This window comes from Sarcophilus harrisii, chromosome 3 (genome assembly GCF_902635505.1).
Source record: "Sarcophilus harrisii chromosome 3, mSarHar1.11, whole genome shotgun sequence".
NCBI lineage: Eukaryota > Metazoa > Chordata > Mammalia > Dasyuromorphia > Dasyuridae > Sarcophilus > Sarcophilus harrisii.
The window spans coordinates 502,583,325-502,603,010 of NC_045428.1; the positions used below are offsets into that span (position 1 = coordinate 502,583,325).

Sequence of the window (19,686 nt, forward strand, 5' to 3'; positions counted from 1 at the left end):
GCTCCCTTGATGACTGCTCATTCAACCTTGCCTTTGACCTGCTGAAGGACCTGTTCCCTTATGCAGTGACACCAGTGCTTGCAAAGTCTGATTGAGCTGTCACTGTGTAAGGTCACACATTTGAAGCTGAATGGGATTTCATAGACCACCCATCACAAACCCAACTTTTGCAATGGAAGATAAGATTCAGGGAGATTTTATTACTTGCCCAAGGTCATGTAGGTCAATGCTGTACAGATGGAATTTGAACCTAAACCTTTAAATCCAAAATCATCAATCTTTTTCTGCTGTATCATATTTTGCCCCCTAGAGGCAAAATGATTTGTCCAGGCTCTTGGGGGAGTAGTTAATAGCAGAATCAGAAAGATGAGTCCAAATGTTCTGATTTACTATGATAATACTCAGTATTTATACAATGCAGTAAAGCTTACAAATTGCTTTCTAGGTATTATCTATCTTATCTGACACTTACAATAACCCTATCAGATAGGGTCTCCAAGTTATCAATGTTCCCATTTTACAGATGAAGAAACTGAGGCTCAAAGAAATTAAATAAATTGCCTGTTGTCACATAGCTAGTATCAAAGGCAGGATTTGAATTCTGGTCTTCCTTCCTCTAAGACCAGCACTCTTCTTCATAGCAACCTTTTCAACATTGAAAGCCAGTGGTGACAGTAACTATGAGATAAGATCTCCAGATATTACAAATGAGGAAACTGAGGCTCAGATTAAATAGCTTGTTTTTTGTCATATTGCTAATGTCAAAGAAAGGATATGAACTCAAGTTTTCTTCCTCCAATATTAGCATCTTCTTTATAGCAATCTTTTAGATGATAGAAGGTAATATGATATTTAAGTGGCTTTTTTTTTTTCAGAAAAATTAGAATTTTTTGTTAGATGTTGTAAGGTTTTTATTAGATTCATATGGCTTCCCTGGCAAGACTCTGATAAGCTAATAGTGGTCATTGTAAATGTTTTCACATTAATAAACTTTAAACTCTGTCTTAATCTTATAGAAATCCAAGGTTGAATGAAGCTTATAGAATGATGTCCAAACTAAAAACCTGATATAGCCATAGGCATATTTCATGTAAAGGAAGATGATACCAGGTCAATATCAGGTCAACTTTCCATGAGCTTGCTCTTTAATTTGCTTTTCTGACTAGTGGGGATAGATTTATACTTACAAGTGACCCTTTGTATTTCTTCTTTAGGACCAATAATATACATTTGTAAGATCACTGGCCAAAGTTAAATTCATTTGTGAATAATAGCTAACATTTATATGGTGTATGTAGTAATGTTCCAGGCACTATGCTAAGCACATTACAGTTATTTCATCTGATTCTCATCTAGCTAGGAAGTAGTTGTTATCATTATTTCCATTTTATAGATGAGAAAACTGAGACAGACAGATTAAGTGATTTGTTCAGTGTCACACAGCTAATTAAGTGTATCCAAGACCAGATTTTAACTCAAATCTTCGTGACTCCAGGCCCAGTGCTCTATTCACTACACCACCTAACTGCCCAGTTTCTAGCATCCAAAGCATGTAAAGATAATTAGTTTCCACCCTTCTCAAACCTGTGTTCTTGGCTACACAAGTACCAGCCTCTAAACTACAATTGCATATCTTTTGAAAACTGATGTGCCACAGTGACAACTCCTCTCCTACACCCTAAAGTTGGAGAAGCTGGTGATGAGCCAGCATCACCATGATCAAGATGAGGGAAGTAATGTCCAACTCTTCTCCCCTTTTCTAATAAGATCACATTTATAATATGTCATACAGTTAGTTCTACATATTCGTTTTGAGAAGGATATTAATAAGCTGGACTGCTTCTAGAAGAAAATGATCTAGAGGGGACTGGAGACCAAGCCGAATAAGAACTATTTTTAAAATTGAAGTTATTTAGATGGATAAAGAAAAGATTTGCTGAAAAGCATTTCAGGCTTTAAATATTTGGGAAGGAGAGGGCAGATTACCCAGGGAGCAGAACTAAGACCAGTGACGAAGTCACAGATAGACATTAGATTAATTAGATTAGATGTATCGTTAAGAAAAAAAACTTTCCAACAATAAGAATTGTCTAAAAGGACTGGACTTCCTTGGAAAGAAATAAATTTCCTTTCACCTAGAGTTCTGTTCAGATAGATTATAGAAATATAAATGTAGAGCTGTACAGGACACTGATGGATGACCACTAATAATTTCTAAAGGAATCTCATGCAGTAAATTGTATTAGACAAATTTTGAGCTCCTTCCAACTTTGATTCTCTGATTCTGCTCCTCCCAATCAGGTTAGAAAAGGTATCCTATTTTCCTAAGCTCACACATCTCTCTAATTTACTTGGACTTGATGGCAGCATCCAGCCCACAGGTCAAGATCAGGCCTATTGCCCTCCCTTCACAATGCTGTTGATCAGATTGGGCACAATTCAATAGTGTCCATCATCATAACCAGTGACTCTCTGATGGTATGAGTGGGTCTAAAAGGAATTGTTACCTGGGCATCTCCTCAAGTGCTTTCAGTTTTTCCCTTGTGTGGATACCACACCCTCAAATTTTTTATACAAGCTAAAAGCTCTGACACACAACATTTGGCCCAATACCATAATAGATGCCAGTCTTTAAGCAAACTGCCAGGTTATAAAATGCAGGAGGTTAAAAATCTTATTTTAGTTTCCCTGTATTTCTCTTTGGTGTTATATAGTTCAAATCCATTTGCTTTTACAAAAATATACTCCACAAAGTATTCAGCTTAAAATGTCTATGAACTCTACCTAAAATGAAATGACTCCCAATCTATCAAATATACTCCATTATGTCCTGCTTCTGTCCCTTTTCTCACACAATTCTTCCCCTCTTCTTTTCATAATCAAATTATTAATTCATCTTTTGGACTTCATCACTTCCAAGAAACCTGTCTTGATTTCTCCCAGAATCTCTCTTTCAAAAATTCCTTCTTTCCTTAAGCGTTGCTAAGTTTCTTGTGTGTTTGTCACATTCTAAATCATATTTTAATCTGTATGGGTCCTAATCTCCCTCACAAGACTATAAACTGTATGGCTATAGAGACTGCCTTGTTGATTGGTTATTTATTGTAAAACAACTTGAGGTGCAGAGGAAGGGAATATTAGACTTGGAGTCAGGGAGACCTAAATTCAGGTCCTACCTTAGACACTAACTATGTGATCTGTGTAAGTAATTTGATCTCTTTCAGCCTCAGTTTCTTCATCTATTAAAAAAGGGGATAATAACAGCACCACCTCTCAGGGCTATTATAAGAATTAAATGAGAAACCATTTGTACAGAGCTTTGTAAACCATAATATGCTCTATAATTGCTCATTACTATTTATAAAGTATATTCTCACAATTCACTGAGTTTTGAAGTGTATTATCCTTGTTTACAGATGATAAAACTGATATTCAGAAAGGGGAAATGATCAGGTCCTCAATCTGTCACTTACCAGATGTGTGACATTCACATCACTCTCTGAATCTGTTTCCTCACCTATAAAAACTAGTAGAATAAGTCTGTATTACCCATTCACAGAGATGTTGTGAACACAGAGTGTTGTGAAAACACTTTATAAAATTTTTAACTGTTCTAAAAATGGGAATCATAATTGCTTTTTCTTTGTATTTGCCCCATTGCTGAGAACATTACCCTTCAATACCATACCACAGTAGGCATTTGATCTTTGCCAAACTATGTTGAATTGACATGAATCTTTTGACAGACGAAATGAGAAGAAGAACCAAGAATATTTGGGGAGGACAGATGTCATTTGGCAGGTGATTAATAAGAACTTGCCTTCTCTTTGCAGCTTGCTCTATCCCTCCCATTGGATACACTTTCAAAGTGTTCTGTCAAAGCAGCTAATTTCATCTGTAAAAGGAACTCTCTCACAGCTTAGTCCTTCTAAGCTCTTCCGATATTTTGAAATATTTTCCTCTACTGATCAAGTCCTTCCTTCCTTCCCAGACCCCTCCAAGCCTCCTCCCAACACTGCTCTTTATATCACTCTAATGCAATTCTCTTATAAAATTCTCTATTTAGTTCTTTTTTTTTTTTCACATCTTGCCCTATGGTGTGATGGCAAGGAATATGCCTTATATAAGCTTTGTATGTACTTCAGTCTGTAAGCAGATCCCTTGTGGAATCTGACAAAATGAGAAAGGGGCAGACAGGGTCTCCTTGTGATGACAGTCAGCTGGCTCAAGAGTTGGTGGAAGAAACATACAGTTTGAGGACCAAATTATTTGTTCCATTGTAGATGCCAACAAAAGCTTCAGTCATCATGTTAGAATTTAGTGCCATCTGGAAAATGTGGTTAAAACCACAGTTATGTATTAATAGCATAATTGGAAAATGTTCACACTGCCCAGAAGAAGATAATTATTTTTTAAATATGATAGTCTGTTTACTTATAAATGGTAAAGGAACATGGACATTGACTCACTATTCTCAGTACTATAGAGGTCATTTAACTGCCTCCTCTATTTAAGGTCCTTGGCTTAGCACCAGGGAGAAATGACAAAGGAGACACTCTCCCTAAAGAATCTACATGCTGATTGGAGGCAAGACCCGTGCACAAACAGTATACTTTGCTTTTTTTTGGTGGCTCATGAGGCATGTAAGATAGTTACTAGGAGAAAGAAGATAGAGCTAGTCCGAGGGACTAGGAAAGACTTTCTGTAGGAAAGACTCTGCTGGTGAGAAGGAGGCAGCTCATAACTGTGGAAGAAATGCTGCACTAGATGTGGAGCAGAAGACCTGAGTTTGAGCCTAGCTCCCCTACTTCCCAGCAGCATGACTGTGGACTAATTGCCTTACCTCTGAGCCTTGGTCTCCTATTTTGTCACATAGAGGTCAAAATTCTTGCCCATGCAATATCACAAGATCATTGTAAGGAAGTTGATTCATAGGCTATAAAGCATTGTAGAAATGAGAATTTGATGAAAAGATGCTCCAAGTCATTATTAATCAGAGAAATGCAAATTAAGACACCTCTAAGATACCACAACACACCTGTCAGATTGGCTAAGATGACAGGAAAAAATAATGATGATTGTTGGAGGGGATGCGGGAAAACTGGGACACTGATGCATTGTTGGTGGAGTTGTGAATGAATCCAACCATTCTGGAGAGTAGTTTGGAACTATGCTCAAAAAGTTATCAAACTGTGCATACCCTTTGATCCAGCAGTTTTACTACTGGGCTTATATCCCAAAGAGATCATAAAGAAGGGAAAGGGACCTGTATGTGCACGAATGTTTGTGGCAGCCCTCTTTGCAGTGGCTAGAAACTGGAAAATGAGTGGATGCCCATCAATTGGAGAATGGCTGAATAAATTGTGGTATATGAATATTATGGAATATTATTGTTCTGTAAGAAATGACCAACAGGAAGATTTCAGAAAGGCCTGGAGAGACTTACATGAACTGATGCTGAGTGAAATGAGCAGGGCCAAGAGATCATTATATACTTCAACAACAATACTATATGATGACCAGTTCTGATGGACCAGGCCATCCTCAGCAACGAGATCAACCAAAATTTCCAATGGAGCAGTAATGAACTGAACCAGCTATGCCCAGCGAAAGAACTCTGGGAGATGACTAAGAACCATTACATTGAATTCCCAATCCCCATATTTTTGCCCATCTGCATTTTTTATTTCCTTCACAGGCTAATTGTACAATATTTCAGAGTCTGATTCTTTTTGTACAGCAAAATAACAGTTTGGTCATTTATACTTATTGTGTATCTAATTTATATTTTAATACATTTACCATCTACTGGTCATCTTGCCATCTTGGGGAGGGGGTGGGGGAAAGAGGGGAAAAATTGGAACAAGAGGTTTGGCAATTGTCAATGCTGTAAAGTTACCCATACATATAACCTGTAAATAAAAGGCTATTAAATTAAAAAAAAAGAAATAAAGAAATGAGAATTTGAAATTCCAGGCCCAGCCCTTGGCCTGGGATTTCTTCAGCAAAAGATAAAAGTGTCAAACTCAGGGGCTGCATGGAGCTCCTGTGTGCAACCATTTGAGTTTGACACTCCTCATAAAGGGACATTGTCATGAGCAAACTCTCATTACCAACAAACATCAGCCATTTCTCTGCAATTTACAGAATTAGAAAGTGGTCTTGAGGACTAAGGGACTTGTCCAAGTACACACCAGCCAATCTGTATCAGAGGGAGAACTTGAACCCGAGTATTCCTAGATCCAAGGTTGACTCTATTTATTAGGCCACACTGCCTCTTTATTCATTATTAATGCTCAGTGGTATCATTATTGGAAAAGAGCATGAATGGCACCAGGAACGCACTACTGGACAGCAAGAAGCAGAGCCTGAAACTCAAAAACAGCTTCAAAGTCTAAGCCCTCTTTCCACACCATCCACTAAGATTATAAACCAACATTTATAAATATTTCATGTGAAGAACTCCAGACTGGCAAAGGAAATGATGTCACTCGATCAGCACCTCAGAGGAAACAAAAGCCCAGGTCAGAAAAACTGTGTTCTCATCATCAATCATGACATTAGTGAATATGTATTGGAAAAACTCAATAGCAGCATTCAGATCAAGAAAACAGTAGCTGAAAGGAGCAATAAAATCTAGACCCAAATGGAACAGCCCTCTGCTTGGCCACTACCCCTCTTATATCATTTAGAGCTCAAGTGAAACCAGCAGTTGGACCAAAATTTCTCCTGTGAAAAATAACCTTTCACCTGAACCTCAACTGGATGACATTAAAACAAAGTTGAAAGCAAAGGTTGAAATAATTGAACAAACAGGTAGTAGCTGGGGGAGCAGTTTGTCAGATCCCAAGAGCAACTGGGCAGTGATGATGAGGACAGTCCCAGCAGCCAAGGGGAAGAGTCCCCCATCCCCCAGGCCTTCCCTAAAACTCCTCACTGGCAGTTCAGTCACAGAAACCTTGTGACCATGGCATCAGATGGCTTGGGAAATAACCAGCTAATGAACAGCCTACAAACTGACTTAGAATTGGGTACGTCAGACATGGCATCTATAACTAGCACTAAAGCTTTCCTCCTCCATCTCTGTGGGGAGACCACTCTGAGGCAGCAGGACACTGGCAGAAAGCTCATGATCAAGCAGAGTGCTTGGGAATTAGTGGGTAGAGCTAAGCCCTTATCAGATCCCAAACAGGAGTATACTGGTATCCTATTCTGTGAATAATCTGTTTTAAAAGTTTTACTAGGTCTGTAGAGTAAGTAACTGAGAGGATTTTGTGGTGGTATTTGATTAATGGTGTGAATGAAAAACCTAAACAATTGGGGTGGGGGGAAGTAGAAGGAGTGGGTCTTGGTTATTCAAAGCTTGAGTGATATGGTAATCTCCAGTTTGAACGTGTATCTTCATTGCTGAGGCAAATTATTTGGCCTTTGGGAGGAAAACAGCACCCCAGAGTGTATTAAAGCTTCTTCAGATCATTAACCATGTGGAGATGAATGCTGACAGACCAAGAGAGACAGGCTTAAGCATAAACTTTCAGAGGCAGAGACAATGTGTTATGGGATCTAGTCCAAGCCCCTCATTTTTGTTTTTGCTTTTTTAATAAATGGTTTTTTATTTTCAAAATATGTTCAAAGACAATTTTCAACATTCACCCTTGCAAAACTTTTTGTTCCAAATTTTTTCTCCTTCCGTTCTCCTCACTCCTTCCCCAAAGAGAAATAAGCCAATATATGTTAAACATGTGCAATTCTTCTAAAAGTATTTCTACAATTATCATGTTGTACAAGAAAAATCAAATCAAAAAGGAAAATGAAATGAGAAAGAAAATAAAAAGCAAGCAAAGAATAAAAAAGTGAAAATACTATATTGGGATCCACATTCAGTTCTCACAGTCCTTTCTATGGATGAAATGGCTCTCTTTGTCACTAGACCATTGGAACTGGTCTGAATCACCTCATGTTGAAAAGAGCCACATCCTTCAGAATTGATCATCATATAATCATTGTTGCTGCTCTGTACAATCGTTCTCTTTTTTTTTCCTTTTTTTATTAAAGCTTTTTATTTACAAAACATATGCATGGGTAATTTTTCAATTCCCTTGCAAAACTTTCTGTTCCAAGTTTTTCCCTCCTTCACCCTATGCCCTCCTCTAGATGGCAAGTAGTCCAATACATGTTAGATATGTTAAAATATATATTAAAATCAGTATATGTATACATATTTATACAATTATCTTGCTGCACAAGAAAAATTGGGGCTAGAAAGAAAAAAAAACCTGAAAAGGAAAACAAAATGCAAGCAAACATCAACAGAAAGCATGAAAATGCTATGTTGTGATCCACACTCAGTTCCCACAGGACTCTCTCTGGGTATTTATGGCTTTCTTCATCACTGAACAAATGGAACTAGTTTGAATCATCTCATCGTTGAAAAGAGCCATGTCCATCAAAATTGATCATCGGATAATCTTGTTGTTGCCATGTATAATGATCTCCTGGTTGCTCTCATTTTACTTAGCATCAGTTCATGTAAATCTCTCCAGGCCTCTCAAAAATCATCCTACTGATTGTTATTTATAAAATAATAATATTCCATAACATTCATATATCATAATTTATTCATCCATTCTCCAGCTGATGGGCATCTACTCAGTTTCCAGTTTCTTGCCACTACAAAAAGGGCTGCCACAAACATTTTTGCACATGTGGGTCTCTTTCCCTCCTTTTAAGAACTCTTTGGGATATAGGCCCAGTAGAAACACTGCTGGATCAAAGGGTATGCACAGTTTGATAACTTTTTAAGCAAAGTTCCAAATTACTCTCCAGAATGGCTGGATGTATTCACAATTCCACCAACAATGTATCAGTGTCCCAGTTTTCCCACATCCCCTCCAACACTCCGCATTATCTTTTCCTGCCATTCTAGCCAATCTGAGAGGTATGTAGTGGTATCTCAGAGTTGTCTTAATTTGCATTTCTCTGATCAATAATGATTCAGAATTTGTTGAGTTTAAAATGTGTATAGAACACTTATTTTGAGATGTCTAATAAATAATTTTTGATTGGGTACTAAACATTCAGAGAAGTTAATCTGGTCAGAAGAAGATTGCAATTGTTTAGCTAGCACTGAAGTGCAGGACTCTATTACTTAACCCATTTTTGCATTTGGACATTACTATGGTGACAAAGAAGAATAAAATACACATGGAAAAGATAACAAAGTTGAAACTCCTACATTCAAACTTCCAAGAAAAATAAGTATTGGTATCAGGCCATGGGAAAGCTCAAAAGGAATTTTAAAAATCAAGTAAGAGGAAGAGGAAAAATTGGGGAAATAAATGAAAATGATGAAAAAGGAAGCACAAAAAGCCAATTAGGAAAATGTCTTAAAAAACAAATCTGGCAAAAAATGAAAAAGGAGATGCAAAAAGTTAATGAGGAAAATAATTCCTTCAAAGTTATAATTCAGCAAATGGAAGTTAATGACTTCATGAGAAATCAGGAAAAAATAAAATAAATCAAAAGAATAAAAAAAGTGTAAATAATGTGAAATACTTCATCGGAAAAACAATGAACTGGAAAACAAATCCGAGAGTGATATTCTAAAAATTATGTCTACCGGAAAACCATGATAAAAAAAAAATCCTAGACATCATCTTTCAAGAAATTATTGTGAAATATTTACTTAATATTCTAGAATTAGAAGATAAATAGAAATTGAAACTCAAAAAAAAAAAAAGAAAAAATAGTGATTCAGAACAGCTTTTCGTATGACTAGAGATGGTTTCAATTTCTTCACCTGAAAATTGTCTGTTCATATTCTCTGACCATTTATCAGTTAGAAGATGGCTTGATTTCTCACAAAGTTGAGTTAATTCTATATTTTAGAAATGAGGCCTTTATCAGAACCTTTGAGTGTAAAAATGTTTTCCCAATTTATTGCTTCCCTTCTAATCTTGTCTGCATTAGTTTTATTTGTAGCAAAACTTTTTTTTTAATTTTTTAAAAATTAAATAACTTTTTATTGACAGAACCCATGCCAGGGTAATTTTTTACAACATTATCCCTTGCACTCACTTCTGTTCCGATTTTTCCCCTCCCTCCCTCCACCCTCTCCCCAAGATGACAAGCAGTCCTATACTTGTTAAATAGATTACAGTAGATCTTGGATACAATATATGTGTGCAGAACCGAACAGTTTTCTTGTTGCTCAGGGAGAATTGGATTTAGAAGATATAATTAACCTGGGAAGAAGAACAAAAATGCAAGCAGTTTACATTCATTTCCTAGTGTTCTTTCTTTGGGTGTAGCTGCTTCTGTCCATCCTTGATCAATTGAAACTAAGTTAGATCTTGTCTTTGTTGAAGAAATCCACTTCCATCAGAATACATCCTCATACAATATCGCTGTTGAGGTATATAATGATTTCCTGGTTCTGCTCATTTCGCTCAGCGTCAGTTCATGTAAGTCTCGCCAATCCTCTCTGTATTTGTCCTGCTGGTCATTTCTTACAGAACAATAATATTCCATAACATTCATATACCATAATTTACTCAACCATTCTCCAACTGATGGGCATCCATTCATTTTCCAGCTTCTGGCCACTACAAACAGGGCTGCCACAAACATTTTGGCACATACAGGTCCCTTTCCCTTTTTTAGTATCTCTTTGGGGTATAAGCCCAGTAGAGACACTGCTGGATCAAAGGGTATGTACAGTTTGATAACTTTTTGGGCATAGTTCCAAATTGTGTAGCAAAACTTTTTAACTTAATATAATCAAAATTGTCTATGTTGTGATCAATACTGATCTCTAGTTCTTTGGTCACAAATTCCTTCCTCCTCCACAGATCTAAGAAGTAAACTATCCTATGTTCTTCTAATTTGTTTATAATCTCATTCTTTATGTCTAGATCATGAACCCATTTTGACCTCATCTTGGTATGTGGTGTTAGGTGTGGGTCAACACCTAATTTCTGCCATACTAGTTTCCAATTTTCCCAGCAGTTTTTGTCCGATAATGAGTTCTTATCCCCAAAGCTGGGGTCTTTTGGTTTGTCAGACAAGATTACTATAGTCAGTCATTGACTGTTTTGTTCTATGAACCTAATCTGTTCCACTGATTAACTACTCTGTTTCTTAGCTAATACCAAATGGTTTTGATGACTGCTGTTTTATAATATAGTTTTAGATCTGGTACAGCTAGGCCACCTTCATTTACTTTTTTTTCCATTAATTCCCCTGAAATTTTTGACCTTTTGTTATTCTAGATGAATTTTGTTGTTATTTTTTCTAGGTCAATAAAATAGTTTCTTGAGAGTTTGATTGGTATAGCACTAAATAAATAAATAGTTTAGGTAGTATTGTCATCTTTATTATATTCACTCGACTTGTCCAAGAACACTTGATATTTTTCAAATTATTTAGACCTGACTTTATTTGTGTGGAAAGTGTTTTGTAGTTTTGCTTATATAGTTTCTTACTTTCCCTTGGCAAATAGATTCCCAAATATTTTATACTGTCAACAGTCATTTTAAATGGATTTTTTCTTTGTATCTCTTGCTGTTGGATTTTGTTAGTGATATATAAAAATGCTGATGATTTGTGTGGATTTATTTTGTATTCTGCAACTTTGCTAAAGTTGTGGATTATTTCTAATAGTTTTTTCATTGATTCTCTAAGGTTCTTTAAGTATACCATCATATCATTTGCAAAGAGTGATCATTTGGTTTCCTCATTACCTACTCTTAATTCCTTTAATCTCTTTTTTTTTTTCTCTTATTGTCAAGCTAGCATTTCTAATACAATATTGAATAGTAAAAGTGATAGTGGACAACTTTGTTTTACCCTTGATCTTATTGGGAATGGTTCCAGTTTATCATCATTACATATGATGCTTGCTGATGATTTTAAATAGATGCTACTGACTATTTTAAGGAAAAGTCCATTTATTCCTATACTCTCTAGTGTTTTTTTTTTAATAGGAATGAATGTTGGATTTTATCAAATGCTTTTTTTTTTGCATCTAATGAGATAATTATATGTTTTTTGTTAATTTGCTTATTGATATAGTCAGTTGTGCTAATAGTTTTCCTAATAGAACCAGCCCTGCATTCCTGGTATAAATCCTACTTGGTCGTGGTGTATTTCCTGGGGATGATTTTCTGTAATCTCTTTGCTAATATTTTATTTAAGATTTTTGCATCAATATGCATTTGGGGGATTGATCTATAATTTCCTTTCTCTGTTTTTGTCCTACCTGGTTTAGGTGTCAGTACCATGTTTGTGTCATAAAAGGAATTTGATAGCAATCCTTCATTCCCTATTTTTTCAAATAGTTTATATAATATTGGAGTCAATTGTTCTTTATATGTTTGGTAGAATTCACATGTAAATCCATCTGGTCCTGGGAATTTTTTCTTAGGAAGCTGATTAATAGCTTGCTCTGCTTCTTTTTCTAAAATGGTACTATTTAAGTAATTTATTTCCTCCTCTGTTAATCTGGGCAATCTGTATTTTTGTAGGTATTCCTTCATTTCACTTAGGTTACCAAATTTATTGGCATAAAGTTGGACAAAGTAACTCCTAATTATTGCTCTAATTTCCTCTTCATTGGTGGAAAGTTTTCCCTTTTCATTTTTGAGACTAACAATTTGATTTTCCTCTTTCCTTTTTCTAATCAAATTAACAAAGGTTTATTTATTTTGTTATGTTTTTCATAAAACCAACTTGTAGTTTTATTTATTAATTCAATAGTTTTTTACTTTCAATTTTATTAATCTTTCCTTTTATTTTTAGAATTTCAAGTTTGGTATTTGATTGGGGATTTTTAATTTTTTTTTTTCTATCTAGCATTTTTAGTTGGAAGTCCAATTTATTGGTTTTCTCTTTCTCTATTTCAGTGGTCCTCAAACTTTTGTTCTCAATATCTTTATCCTATTAAAAATGATTGAAGATCTGTTCAAAGAGTTTTTGTTTATGTGGCTTATAGTTATAGATATTGATCACATTAAAAATAAAAACTAATTATGAATTTGTAGACTCTCTGAAAGGATTTCAGAGATTCCCAGGATGCTGTGGACCAGACTTTGAGAACCACTGCTCTATTTTGTGCAAGTAAGCATCTAGATATATAAAATTTCCCCTTTTTACCGCTTTGACTGCATCCCACAAATTTTGGTATATTGTCTCATTATTGTCATTCTTTTGGATGAAATTATTGATTGTGTCTAAGATTTGCTGTTTTATCCATTCATTCATTAGGATGAGATTATTTAGTTTCCAATTACTTGGTGGTCCATTTTCTCCTAGCCTTGTATTGCATGTGATTTTTATTGCATCATGATCTGAAAAAATGCATTTACTATTTCTGCCTTTCTGCATTTGATTTTGAGGTTTTTATGCCCTAATACATGGTCAGTTTTTTTTATAAGTTCCAGTAACTGCTGAGAAAAAATTAACTCCTTTCTGTCTCCATTTAATTTTCTCCAAACATCCATCATATCTAACTTTTCCAACATTTTGTTTACCTCCTTAACTTCTTTCTTATTTATTTTGTGGTTTGATTTATCTAGCTTTGAGAGAGCAGAGTTGAGATCCTTCACTGGTATAGTTTTGCTATCTATTTCTTCTTGCATCTCTTTTAACTTCTTTTCTAGGAATTTCCATGCTAAACCACTTGGTGGATTAGTATTGATATTGCTTCATTATCTATGGTACCCTTTAGCAAGATATAGTTTCCTTCCTTATCTTCTTTTAATTAGATCTATTTTTGCTTTTACTTGATCTGAGATTAGGATTGCTACCCCTGCTTTTTTCCCTTCACCTGAAGCATTCATAATATATTCTGCTCCAGCTCTTTACCTTCACTCTGTATGTATCACTATGTTTTAAATGTATTTCTTGTAAACAACATATTGTAGGATTCTGGTTTTTAATCCAGTCTACTATCTGCTTCCGTTTTATGGGAGAATTCATCCCATTCACATTCACAGTTATAATAACTAATTTTGTATTTCCTGCCATCTTATTTAGCCTAGATTATGCTTTTCTCTTTGCTATCCCCCTTCTTTCCTCCCCAGTATTTTGCTTTTGATGACTACCTCCCTCAAACAGTCTTTTAGAGCCCCTCTCCTTTTTTTATACCTTTCCCCTAATTCTTCAGTTTTCCCTTCTATTAGTTTTTCCCTTTTACCCCTTTCCTTTCTACTTCTGTATAAGGTGAAGCAAGTTTCTTTATGATACCAAATATGTCTGATATTCTCTCTTTATAGCCAAATCTGATAAGAGTAAGATTCATACAATGCTCATCCCCCTCCCTTCTTTCCCTCAATTATAATGGGTTTTCTTTGCCTCTTTGTGAGATGTAATATCCCTTATTTAATCTCCTTTTTCCTCTTCTTCCAGTATGATCCCCTTTCCACCTCTAGTTTTTTTTTATATTATCATAATAAAATCAGATTATGCCTGCATTCTCTAAGTATACCCATAACAGAAATATAATTTTCAAGAGTTCTTTCCTTTTTACCTTTTTATGTTTCTCTTGAGTTCTGTGTTTGGAGATCAAATTTTTTGTTTAGTTCTGGTCTTTTCATTAGAAATAGGTGAAATTCACCTATATCATTGAATGTTAATTTTTTTCCCTGAAAGATAATGCTCATTTTAGCTGGATAGTTTATGCTTGGCTGTAATCCCAGATCCTTTGCTTTTCGGAATATCAGATTCCAGACCCTTCAATTGGTGGAAACTGCTAGGTCCTGGGTAATCCTAATTGTAACTCTTCAGTATTTAAATTGTTTCTTTCTGACTGCTTGCAATATCTTTTCCTTGGTATGATAGTTCTGAAATTTAGCCATGATATTCCTTGGGGATTTAATTTTGAGGTCTCTTTCAGGAGAGGATCAGTGGATTCTTTTGATGGCTATTTTACCTTCTGATTCTAAAATATCAGTTTTCTTTTATGATTTCCTGTAAGATAATGTCTAGGTTCTTTTTTGGGCTTTTGGCTTTCAGGAAGCTAAATAATCCTTAGATTGTCTCTTCTAGATCTATTTTCCAGGTCAGTTGTTTTTCCTATTTTCTTCTATTTTTCATTTTTTTGTTTCTGTTTGACTGATTCTTGAAGTCTTATTGAGTCATTCATTTCCATTTGTTCAATTCTAATTTTAGTGTATTATTTTTTTCAATTACCTTTTTTCGCTCCTTTTGCAATTGGCCAAATTTTTTTAAATTGCATTCTTTTTCCGTTTTTTCCATTCCTTATTGCTCTCATTTCATTTCCCCATTTTTCTTCTAACTCTCTTTTAAGATCCTTTATGCAATCTTCGAAGAAAGCCTTGTGAAATGGGAACCAGTTCATGTCTCTCTTTGGGGCTTCTTCTGGAGTTACTTTGCCTTTAGGAACCTCAAGATTTGAGGTCTGTTCTCTCCATAAAAGCTGTCTTTGGTGAGAGTTCTTTTTTATTTTTAATTCATTTTTTTAAGGCTTGAAGTCTGTTCAATGCAAAGGAGTGACAGCTGCTTTAATTTGCCCTAGGGCAGTTTTGCTAATTGATTTCCAGTGCTGGGTAATAGCGGCTAGGTCCAGAGTTCTTCCAGGGTCAGTGGTTTACAATTTGTCTTTTACTAAAGGCAGATTTGCCAAACTACCCACTTGCAACCAGGACAGAGTAGCCTAAGAGACTCACAGAAGATTCCGAGGTGCATGGAAGCTACTATGGCTCTGGCTCCCCGCCCCAGTTTCTTGCCTCGGTCTCCCTATGCTGCAGCCTGGGATCAGCAGATAGTTCCCCTATCCATTTGAAACAGACCTGTTCAGAAGTTCTTCCAAAATATCTTCTTCTAGAAGTGTGTTGTACTCCAAATATCTGTGGATTTTTTTTTTACTTCAAAACCAGTTTAAGGGTTAATCTACTGTTGGTTTGAGGGAAGGTCAGAGGAGGTCACAGAGAGTCTTGTCTGCTCTCTTCTATCTTGGCTCCGCTCCCAGAAGTCCCTACAATGTTCTCTTGATTCTACTCACTTCACTTAGCATCAGTTCATGTAGGTCTCTACAGGCCTTTCTGGAATCATCCTGCTGATCTTTGCTACAGAACAATAATATTCCATAGCATTCACATATCATAACTCATTTGTCCATTCCACAACTGATGGGCATCCACTCAGTTTCCAGTTTCTTTCCACTACAAAAAGGGCTGCCACAAACATTTTTGCATATATGGGTCTATTTCCCTCCTTTAAGATCTCTTTGGGATATAAACCCAGTAGAAACGCTGCTGGCACAGTTTAAAAGCCCTTTAGGCATAGTTCTAGATTGCTCTCCAGAAGGGTTGAATCATTTCACAACTTCACCAACAATTGTATTCGTGTCCCAGTTCTCCCATGTCCAATTTATCCTTATCTCTTGTCATCTTAGCCAATCTGAGAGGTATGAAATGGTACCTCAGAGTTGTCTTAATTTGCATTTCTCTGATCTACAATGATTTAGAGAACCTTTTCATATGACTATAAATGGCTTTAATTTTTTCACCTGAAAATTTTCTGTCCGTACCTTTTGACCATTTATCAATTGGAGAATGCAACCTCCTCATTTTCCAAAGAAAGGGAGGACGCACAAGTGGTCTGTAACAAAGATGGAAGTGAAACCTAAACCTCCAGCACTTCCTCTATTACACCACAATGCCTCTCATTATATTTAAAATTCAAATATTTATTGAACATCTACTGTGTGCAGAGTTTAGTTATCTTTGTACATAGAGCAATCACATACAATATCTAGACTGGGAAAGTCAGAACTACAAATTTAGTTTGAATTTGAGTCAGTACAAGTTGGCTGTGTACAGAACAGAAGGATCCTATCTGTAGGTGTAGTGACTGGATGAAATTGGAGGTTTAAGTACCACGTTGATAAGAGAAATCCACAATCCCATGTTGCTCTTTCATTGGACATAATTGATTCACTGAACTTTAAAAGAAACTTTTATTTTTAAAAAAATAATAGGAATCAATGTGAGTAGTAGGAGTGAAGGACAAAGCTACTGAATGTATAGACAAGAAGTGATTTTTATAAAAGAATTGGAAACATCAAATGAGAGTACCATAACTTTCCTTGATTAGGGAATTTCCTCCCAGGCTTTTACACAGCTACATTTAAGCCACAAGTCACATTTTTATATAGGTGGAAACAAAAATAGACTTTCTTATATATAGATCTTCTGCAAAATGCTTATAATACTGACAAAATGAAAAAATTGTTCTAGAGCAGCAAAGCTCAGTTACAATTAAGGGTATTTTATTAAGTATACATGCAGTGGGTCTCCATATAGTCTAAATAAACACCCATTGTCTATAATTAGAATACAAATTACTTAACACAAGAAAATTCTTTTATGCTTGCTTATGCTTGCTGGGCATACAGATTTTAAATTAATTTCTGGCCTGTTACCTCCCTAATTCATGCCTCCTTTTCAACCCCACTATTCCTCTTCCTATTATCTCTTTAATACCAGTTCTGAACTAGAAAGAGAATAATAAATAGCTCAAAGTTAAGTATTCTTTGATTTTTATCCAAATTATAGCCTTCTAAATTGAATTTAATGGAATCTAAGAACATTTTTATAATAGAATGATAATTTATTTATAATCTGTTGATAGTATTGGCATTAGAGATGAACACTACCATTATCTGTTTATATTGTTGCTGAAAAATGGAATATTTAAATATTTCAGTGTTATCATTAATTTGCCCAATTCTTCAAGCTAGATTTTAGTCATCCAGTAATAGATTTCATGTATAAACTTTTAAATTTTAAATAAAAACAAACACTAAAAGAAGCAGGAAGGACCTTAGTTCTAATATCTCTGGTCAAGATATTCATTTGATAATTGTTGAAAAGGATTGTTTGAACACATTATTTGCACATAGCACTATGGTCAGGTATTCAAATATAGTAGACTGCTAGAGAAAATGTGGAGGGCAGGACATTCCAATAATATGAACACTTTGAATGACAACTTGAATTTGGAAGCCATGGGTATTTTCATTTTTTTTTTTTTTTAACATTTTGAAGCATTCAATGGAATTTTTCAAATTCTCTTTTCCCCTTTTCTCCCCTCCTTTTGTGTTTCTTTAGAGACTAGTAGTTATTGTAGATATCAAAAATGTCAGAAAGCCCGTCTCTTGGAAATTCTTGTTATACAGTGTTTACATTTTATATCTAAAATCACAGTAGGATTTGGATGTTAGCAAACTCAAGAGATTATTAGCTGAAACAAAAACTGATTATTAATTCTTCATTTGTCTTTTGCTGGTAACAACTTCATGTTTTCTAGTGTTTATATTTACTTATCTTTGGTGCTAGGAAAACTTTGAACTCCAGAATCCCTATTTCCCCAATTAAGGTAACAGATTCAGAAGAATTTATGTGTTATGTACTTATATGTTTTTCTGAAAAAAAATTCTCATGTGGATGTCTATTATGTTATTGTAAAAATGGAATTATTATTCCACTATGGTATGGTAAGTGGCATTTCAGAAACTCAAGTATAGGTGAAGCAAAAAACCAGTAGAATGATTTTAACACTTTCCCATTATCACTTTTTCCCCCAAATTCATTTTTTAACAAATTAAAGATATCTAATTATATAATTACAAGTTTTAAAATCTTGTGCTTAGCATTTTTTGTCCTTTTTTTTTTTTTTTTTTTTTTTGGCTGAGGCAATTGGGGTTAAGTGATTTGCCTAGGATCACACAGCTAGGAAGTGTTAAGTATCTGAGGCCACATTTGAACCCAGATCTGCCTGACTTCAGGACTGGTGCTGTATCCACTGCACCAACTAATTGCCCTCTTAGCATTTATTTTCAAGGCTATTTTATCACAGGGTAGAAATATGCATGTTCACATTTATGTAAAACATTTGCAGTCTAAAGTTTTATAGTTGACATTTTTTAAAGATCACTATGTTTAAATAAGAAATTAGAGTCAACAATCCTGAATACATTACACACACACACACTCTCACACACTCACATATATTATTATTGATAATTATTATTGAACCTTGAATGGTAGGGAGATTTTGAGTAAGAATTGATTTGGGAAGAAAATGTTCCAGGAAGGGGACACAATAGAAGCAAAGACACATATTCACGCTATTTTTTAATGAATACAGTTGTGTATAGTGTACAGTATTGGAAAGTGAGAGAGGAAAGGAACTTCATTACTATATTTTACCAGAAGCCTTTCAAACGGATAGTGAGTGATCAATAGCTTAGTAAATCAAATTAGAGCTTATTTTTTTTAATCATAATTCTCTATAAATAAATAATCATAGATAAAACTTAGCTCGTCCTTTGGGATTACAAAGTATTTTCACACATATCACATTTGATGCAGAGAATTATTATCTCCATTTTATAGATAAAACAAAGGCTCTATGAAGTCCTGACTTGTTAGATATATAATCAAGGAGCTTCCTATTCAGGGATGGGTTAAAGAAGAGGGCAGAGGTTGAAGCGAAATCAAAAAACCTGGGTTTGAGCAAGTTATATATCTTAGGTGACTGACTTCCCCTTTCTATCTCTCAAGGTTCTCATCCATCAAGTAAAAAGATTGGACTAGATTCTCAGTTCTTTTGTAGCTTTAAATTCTGTGAGTCCCTTTTCGTAGCCAAGGCCAAGTGAAGATT

General features: G+C 35.1%; 1 protein-coding gene and 1 pseudogene across 2 annotated transcripts in view; both read left to right on the plus strand.

Annotated features, from left to right (window-relative positions):
* FCHSD2 (FCH and double SH3 domains 2) overlaps positions 1-19,686 on the plus strand; it is a 354,207-nt gene that overhangs the window by 305,258 nt on the left and 29,263 nt on the right. The window lies entirely within an intron of this gene.
* On the plus strand, positions 5,896-7,612 carry LOC100915497 (annotated as a pseudogene).